The following is an 8,757-nucleotide window of genomic DNA, read 5'->3' on the forward strand; positions in this document are numbered from 1 at the left end:
ACCTGGTGTCCTGTGTGATCACAGCTGACGTGGACTGCTCCTGGCTGAACCCTCCAAGTATCCTGTGTCCACCAAACTCTCTGGGGCAGGAGGGGAATCCCCTGCCATCTCTACCAACCAGAAGCCACAGTGGCAGAGCCCGCTCTGCTCCCCTCAGCAGTGGGTGGTTGTAAAAATAGTGCTGGGTTTCGGTCGGAGCCACGGGGCTGGCGGGGGGTCGGTGTCCCCTCCTGGAGGAATCACCCGCCACATGTTGCCAGGAGCCTTGGCTGGGAGAGGCAAGCGCAGCTCCAGGCCGGCGAGCGGCGGCCGCGCAGATGGAAACCCGATCAGCGCGGCGCACAGACTGTTTGATTTATTTTAAAATCAAGCAGATGGCTGTGGTGGGGTTTGTTTAAGTTCAGCTCAGAACCGGGCCCTCCGCCAGCAGCCTCAGGCAGCTGGGCCAAAAATTTTTCAATGACTTTGGTCGGCAACCCACCTCTTCCCTCCCTGTATGAACTTCAGCCCTGCCACACACAGGGAGGCCTTCGAGGGCCTTCTTCAGGGTTGGCCCCTTTGTCTCTGTCTTGCTGGGTCTGTCTCCCCCACTTCCCCACACTCCCCACCACCCCATGCTCACTAACCTCAACTCTCTGCCCCTCCTGGTGTGAGTCTGGGTATCTGTCTCCGTATCCCCCCACTGCTTCCTCCCCACCCCTCCCTGTCTCAGGAACTTTCCAGAATCATCCTCCTGTTCCCCACTTTCTCCAGCTTCCTCACACCCTGCCCCCACCCTCCTGCTCCCTCAGAAGCCCCTCCCCCCACCCAGCAAGGCTCATGGGAGAACAGCCAAGCCTTTGTGGCATTTGGGCCTGTCCCCTCTCTGAGACGCCTGTGGCTGGGAGAACCAGGCCCCCAGCTATAAAATCCTGGAGCCAGCCTCTGGGTCAAGTGGCCTGGCCCGCCCAAAGGCAGGGAGGCCAGGGAAGTGGCCTTCTGGTCACAGGTCACCCTCTGCAGCTGTCCTCTTTGGCTGGGGGCGGGGTGGCCTGTGTTGTGGGAGGAACCCACTGTGCAGCTGGCTCATTGGGGAGGTCAGCTGCTCCAGAAAGACACACACATACACACACATACACACTCACATACACACACACTCACATACATACACACTCACACACACACACACACGCACTCACATACACACACACTGACATACACATTCACATACACACACATACACATTCACATACACACATACACACTCACATGCACACTCACATGCACATTCACATACACATACACACTCACATACACATACACACTCACATACACACACATACATACACACTCACATACACATACTCATTCACATACACACACATACATACACTCACATACACACACACTCACAGACATACACACTCACACACACACACACACACGCACTCACATACACACACACTGACATACACATTCACATGCACACACACATACACATTCACATACACACATACACACTCACATGCACACACACTCACATACACACTCACATACACTCACATACACACATACTCACACACTCACATACACATACATACACACTCACATGCACATACTCATTCACATACACACACACATACATACACTCACATACACATACTCATTCACATACATACACACATACACACTCACACATACATATACACACCAGACCTGCTTACTCACACCTCCACTATACACTCACACATACCAACATGCATGCACATACACCTCTCACATGTAAAGTTAGGGATTTATAGCTCACACAGAGACATGCATCTCATACACATACAACTTGAACATGCTAAGCCATGACATACTCTTTCCCAGGATGAGCATGGTGATAGGTTCCCAAGTCCAGGGCCTTCCTTTTGCCTAGCTCAGCTCTCATACCCAAGCACCTCCAGTCCAAGGAGGCCAACCTTGGTTTGCCTTGCTGTCTCTTTTGCCAAGGTCCCTAAGTAAGATAACGCTGTCAATGGCAGCTATCTCTTTACCCCAGCTCCCCAGGCAAGGTGGGATACTACATGGAATTCCCCCAGCACAGCCTCTACCTGGGCAAGAGGCCAGAGTCCCATCAGGCCCTTTTGGAGCTGGTATCTTTCTGCCTCTGGGTGGAGAGGCTGGAAGCAGAGTTTCCAACTCAGCCACTTTCCCACAGCTTTATCGTCAAGCTGGGCCAGCCTGGGGAGGGTGGGAGAGCCTCCACCCTGTGACCACCCTGGCTCATAGCTGCTCACTTTCTACAGAGGTCTGGGCTGAGCAAGCCTCTTGCTTGAGAAAAAAAAAAAAGGTAACCACATTTCTTGTCCCTGCTCTTAGGTCACCTCATAATGACAGGGGAGAACCCCTGGTGCCATGGCCTCTTTGTTCTCTGGCTTCCAAGTGACAGCATTCTCATGCTCTTGGGGCAATACACTGCCCCTTACTACATGGCCCCTGCTCTGCTCCAGGGCCTCAGGGATACATCAGTGTAAGAAGCGTGGTGCCCTGACGGATATTTGGAGACCCTGGGCTGAGTGCAGCCAGGAGGAAGAATTCCCCCCACCCCAGGCCTCCCAAGCAGTCCCGATGGTTTCACAGCCTCTGACGATTCCCATGAGAAGCCTGCCAGGATGCTTATGTCTGATTCCCACCCGACAGCCATACCGGCATCTGCTGGGGCTCAGTTTGGAAACTGCAAGCGGTTTCTGTGCCTTGACGTGAGTGAGACCTGAGAAGCAGGAAACACGGCCCAATTAAACGTGTGTCCCTCGAGGGTCCAACTCCCTGAGTTGGGACTTGCTTGCTTGTTTATTTCCCTTCTCACTATCCACCCCCCACCGTTTGCCTGGTGGTCCCTGGAGCCTCCTGGGCCACAGGTCCCCACAGAGTGCCATACATTTACCACGTGGCCCCTCCTCCTCACTGCTTGGTCCCTGAGGGCAGAATTGAGTGTGTGTGTGTATGTGTCTGTGTGTGCTCGAGTGTGTGCGTGTATGCGAGCATGCATGCATTCATGTGTATGTGTATGAGAGTGTGTGAGTGTGTATATGATTGTGTGCTTGAGTGTATGCATGCATGTGCATGTGTGTGTGTATATGTGTGAATGTGTGTATGTATGTGCATGCGTGAGTATGTGTATGTGTGTGTGCATGTGTGCAAGCATGCATGCATGCATGTGTAGATGTATGAGTGTGAATGTGTATGTGTGTGTGCTTGAGCGTATGCGTGCTTGTGTATGTGTGTGAGTGTGTGTGTGTATGTATGTGTGTGTATGTGTCTGTGTGTGCTCGAGTGTGTGTATGTGTGCGAGCATGCATGCATTCATGTATATGTGTATGAGAGTGTGTGTGTATGTGTGTGTGCTTGAGCGTATGCGTGTATGTGTGTGTATGTATATGTGTTAATGTATGTATATGTATGTGTGCATGCATATGTGTGTATGTGTGTGTGTATATGTATGTGTGCACGTGTGTGCAAGCATGCATGCATGTGTATGTGTATGAGAGTGTCTGAATGTGTATGTGTGTGTGCTTGAGTGTATGCATGTGTGTGAATGTGTGTGTATGTATGTTTGTGTGCATGTGTATATGAGAATGTGTGAGTATGCATGTGTGTACTTTCAATTTTCAGGAGCTTTTGCTAGTCTTTGCTTACTTTCTCCTGGTTATTGTGCCAAAAGCAGTTCTTGCCTCAGAGTATGGTGGGCAGCAGCCACATGCTGCCATCTCAGAAAAGGCAGGCCAGCACCTCTGTCACCATGTGACCCCTGGACTCTAGCCCTTGGATGGTACCAAATGGAGCCATCCCTACCTTTAAAGACACTTACTGCTTTTTTTTTTTTTTTTTTTTTTAATTACACTTAACAATGCTAGAGATTGAACCCAGGGCCCTGTGTGTGCTAGGCAAACCCTGCACAATTCAGTTACATCCCAGCCCTGGGTTTTTGAGACAAGGCCTCACTGTGTAGCCCAGGCTGGAATGTGCCCTGGCCTCCTGAGAGCCAGGCTTATGAGCATGTGCCACCACATTCAGCTTCCGCTAGATTCTCTTGTAGCCTGGGCTGTCCTGAACTTCTACTTCTTCTGCTTCAATCTGTTGAGCGTTGGGTGTGGTAGGCACCACCACACTCAAGTTTATACAGTACAGGGCTTCACATGTGTCAGGCAAGCTCTCCGCCCACTGAGCTTCAGCGTCAGTCCTCAGACCCTGGTTGGAGTTGTTGTAAAACCAACAGGGCATATTGCCTATCTAGCGGCATTTCACAGCACACTCCACACGGCACGCAGGTTCCCTCTTCACTATTGCATGTTCTCACACCTCAAAAGGATGTCCTTTGCCCACTGCCATCCCGTTTCCCAGGATATTTGGGACAGATGCACTTTCTCCCTAGCCAGTGTGGCATATGGCATGTCTCTGAGGCCTTGGAGAAGGAAGTACTGTGGGGTTCCTGGGGGAGGGCCACGTTCCAGATGCTGGGAATGACTGAGGAGGGACATGGTGGGTGTGGAGGAGTTGGGAAGGCAGAAGAGGAAGTGGGGAGCACACAGGAGGGTTCCGGGAGCCAGACTCATTTAAGCACCCGCGGTCTGCTTGGCAGCTAAGCGCTTTTTCTATTTGGGCTCTGCTCGAGGCTCCGCGTGTTGGCTGCGTGTACTCCCGTTGAGAGCTCACAACTTCACTTGGTTAGTTTGCGCCCGCCCAGCTCCCTGGTTTCCTGTATGCTGAGCTTGGAGCAGGATCTAGAGCTGCGCGTTCTCTTCATTCACACCGAAGAGGGTCGCTGAGCACCTACTGTTTGCTGGGTGCTGTTCTGGGGGAGCCCTCTGCTAGAATGATGCCTGGTGGATTCCTCTCCTTGCCAGCCATGCTGATCCTGTGGCTAAGACAGGGATCCTGCCCTTTAGGATGCATTCACCGCGTCTACTGCTGTATGACAGATATCCCTGTTTGGATAGTAGATGCTGGTCTTCTCAGGTTCTCTGGGGTGGTGCTTGAGAGTCAAGGAGGCCCTGCTGAGGTTCTCTGAGGTTGTGTCAGCCAGGCTGGGTCGCTAGTTGTTGGTCCCACATGGCTGGCAGTAGGAAAACCCCTTATCTTGTCGCGGGGTCTCCTGTGGGGCTTTGAAGGGGCTCCTCTCTGGCAGCGGCTTCCTGGTGCTATTGAGACACATGCTGTATCTCCCGTGTGATTATTGTATCACAGCATGACACAGAAGCCACACTGTGTCATGGTCTGGTCCCTCACAACCAGCAATTCTGTCACTAGAGGGCAAAGTCTATGAAAAGGACAATCAGGGTTTACTCTCTGTGGTTACCCTGCCCACTCCCCACCCCTACGCGCCCTCCCCCCGCCCCGCAGGTAACTTTCCTCGTAGTTGGCTATGGGCACTATAACTAATTTACCTGAACTCAGAAAGCAATTGATTTCAGCAAAGTTAAGGGAAAACAAGGCAGAGCAGAGCCACCATCCTGTGCTGGAGCAGCATGGTAGAGCCACTGGCAGCCCATCGCTGTAGCTAAGAGGCTAAGAATGGGGTGGGAACCCTGGATCTGCCCCCACTCTCTTGTGGCTGGGCGACCTCCAGCGAGCATCTCACCTCTCTGGACCCCAGATTCCTTCTGGTAACAGAGAAGTCGTAGCTGATCTGGCTGTGGTGAAACTCAGAGGGAACAGGGCATGGCACACAGTCAGCATGGATGGTCCCCCGTGCAGGTCATACCATACCACCTGTGGTGGTATCTTACGCCACACATCCTTACTGGGGAAGGAGTGAGGGATCTCAGGGGTGGAGCTCTTTAACAGGGGCCATCATCTTCCAAGAAGCCTGAGGTCACCTGGAAAGGAACAAATGAGGCAGGAAGTACTCAGCCCCACCTAAAGTTCACCACCCAACCACCCGGCAAGCGACCATTGCCTTCTGTCTATTTGTCCACACCACAACCGTCCACCTACCCAGCTACTTATCCATCCATCCACCTAACCCCACCTACTCACCAATCCATCCATCCATCCATCCATCCATTCATCCATCCATTTACCCATCCATCCATCCATCCATCTGTCCCTCTGTCCATCCACGAATCTGACCACCTACCTCTCTGTCCATCTGTCCACTCCCCCACACCCATTTATGTATCTGACAACCTGTTTATCCACCTGCAGGGGATAGCCATCATCCAGGGGTATGGCTGCACAGGTGAGTGGAGGGAAGAGACCCACTGGCTGAGCTCTGGGAGAGGAGGGGGATACTGCTGACACAGTGCGCAAAGCTTCTGTTCAGAAAACAAGGCCAGAGATGGAGACTGCTCTGCCTCGGTTTCCCTGTGGATGGGCATTAAGCTTTTTTGGAGGACAGTATGGAAAGAGTTAAGCTGCCTGTGGCCAGTCATGCAGGACCTGGGCCTATGCCACACCGCAGGGCAACTGTGTTCGCCTCGGCATTGGAGGCTGCCAGCTGGGACTGGCTCCACGTGCCCTGGGGGCTGGAGAGGCCTCCCTTTCCCACCCAAGAGAAAGCCACCAGCCGGAGAGCCAGGGAGCGGCCAGGGCTGTGAATGTTCACCCGTGGCTACCCACACGGTAGTGTGGCCCTAGGGCTGCGTCATGGGCTCCTGCCAGCCAGCCAGTGGCAGGCTAGAGCCAGCGGCGGCTTTGGCATGGCTCACAGGACCGAGTCAGCACAGACCTGGTGTTGCCAAGGCTGGGAACAGGCTCACTGCTCCTGTTCAGCTCCTGCAGCCTGGGCCCAGGGTCCAGTCCTACCCCCAGCCTCTCCGGGGCTTCCCTTCTCTTTCAAACCTCACACACCCTCTGCCTGTGCTGGCTAGCCCAATGCCTGGTATATGCCAAGTGCTGTGCTAAGTGCATTCATGTCTACTAAATTATTTAACCCTCATAAATACTATTCACGTTTTGTAGAGAAGGAAACTAAGGCACAGAGAGGTTAAGTAGCCTGCCTAACAGTACACAGTGAGTGGTCAGTAAAACTGGGATTAAAGTCTGGCTAAGGGCAGAATCTCTGCTTTTTAGTGCGCATGCATGTACAGAGGACAGTGGTCAACCCTGGCTGTCTTCCTCTTTTTCCACCTGACTCCACCTTTTCTCCTCAGATTTCCTGGGAATGATTATAGAGAGTTGTGAGCGACCATCTGGGTGCTGAGAATCAAACCCAGGTCAACTGAAGAGCAGCCAGTGATCTTAACCACTGAGCCCCTCCTTATTCTTTGAGACCTGGTTTCTCGATGAACCTTCAGCTTCCCAATTCAGCTGGCCATCTGAATGTGGTCATGTTTAATGGCTAGCATTTTTCTGGGCCCTCTTTCCAAGCCTCCAGGATCCCTGCTTTCACCCATAACGCAAGACTACCTTTCCCTTCTCTGTATCACTGTTCTTCAGGAGCGTGAAGTGCCATCGGAGCCGTTGATGTAAGATCAAATGACCTTCTTCAAAACCTAAGTAAATCTAAAAGTGAGCTTCCCCCTTCTTTTCTCATGATTGTGAGATAGCTACTATAGTTCTACCATCACATTCTCGCACAGTAGCACGGTGGGTGGCAAGGAACCAAGGGCTCTCTTGCTCTTTTCTCTTTGTGGAGAGAAAATCTAAGGTTTTTAACAACCGTAGGTCCCATCATCCAGGGCTGGACCACCATCTGTATGTGATTGTAGGGTTTCTAGGGATGTGTGCATATGACATTTTTGGGCTCCATGGGGGCCAGGCTGATAGGGACGGCTGCTCAGTGGGAGTCTGGAGCTCCCATTCTGTCTCTAATCATACAGCAGGTCTGTCTTACAGGGGATAGATTCTTTTTACATGGGGGAAACTGCTTGCTGAGGTGTATTGTCCAGCCTCTTACTCCACACAGATAGTCTGAACTCCTGGATTCTGCCTTTGAGTATTGCAGGGTCAGCCTCTAGAGGTAACCACTGTGTTTGCAGCTGGCTGAGAGCTGAGCTTCTAGAAGGTTCTAGATCAGTATCTTCTTGTAGTATATTAGAAGGACTTTTTACCCACTGCATTCTCTTTCTGGAAGGGACACAAACCCAACTCTACCTTGTTTCAGCCATGTAGGTCTGTTGACTCCTGTCCTGTCAGAGATGGCCACCAGCAGGTGGGAGTTGATGTCTAGTGACCCTGGGCCCTGAGGAGAGATTCCTTACCAGTGCCGTGAGCAGACTCTAATCAGCTGGACTAGGACACATTGGCTATGCTTGCAAAGGAGACAAGAACATGTTGGTTGACAGCCCCAGGGTCAGGGAGAGTCAAGAGCTGGGTAGAGAAGAGAGGTAGATACCTTCTGACTAAGGATGAGTGTGTAGTGGATGGGTAGATTGGTGGATGCATAGATGGATGGATGAATGGACAGATGAATGGAGTGATGGGTAAGTGGATGGATGGATGAATTGGTGGGTGGATGGATGGATTGGTGGATGGATGGATGAATGGATAGATGGGTTGATGGATGGTGGATGGATGGATGGATAGATGGATGGGTGGATGGATGGGTGGGTAGATGATAGATGATGGATAGATGATGGATGGGTGGGTAGATGGATGAGTAGATGGATGGATGATGGATGAATGGATGAATAGAGTGAGTATATAGATAAAAGAGTGGTGTCTTAGTTCCTTTTCTATTGCCATGAAAAAATACTATGACCAAAGCAACTTAAAAAAGAGGGAATGAAAGCCGGGCAGTGGTGGCACACGCCTTTAATCCCAGCACTTGGGAGGCAGAGGCAGGCAGATTTC

The 8,757-nt window shown here is 51.8% G+C and overlaps 1 protein-coding gene and 1 long non-coding RNA gene across 4 annotated transcripts in view; both read left to right on the forward strand.

Moving 5' to 3' along the window:
* The window catches only part of Gse1 (Gse1 coiled-coil protein), a 360,758-nt gene that overhangs the window by 36,341 nt on the left and 315,660 nt on the right, over positions 1-8,757 (forward strand). The gene's annotated exons all lie outside the window — the stretch shown is intronic.
* Positions 4,999-8,757, forward strand: part of LOC116070292 — a 7,807-nt gene continuing 4,048 nt past the window's right edge. Inside the window, exons 1-3 of the long non-coding RNA XR_004110339.1 lie at positions 4,999-5,364; positions 6,169-6,202; positions 7,402-7,473. This is a non-coding gene — a long non-coding RNA (uncharacterized LOC116070292). The remainder of the gene's footprint in view (positions 5,365-6,168; positions 6,203-7,401; positions 7,474-8,757) is intronic.

This window comes from Mastomys coucha, unplaced genomic scaffold (genome assembly GCF_008632895.1).
Source record: "Mastomys coucha isolate ucsf_1 unplaced genomic scaffold, UCSF_Mcou_1 pScaffold22, whole genome shotgun sequence".
Taxonomy (NCBI): Eukaryota; Metazoa; Chordata; class Mammalia; order Rodentia; family Muridae; genus Mastomys; species Mastomys coucha.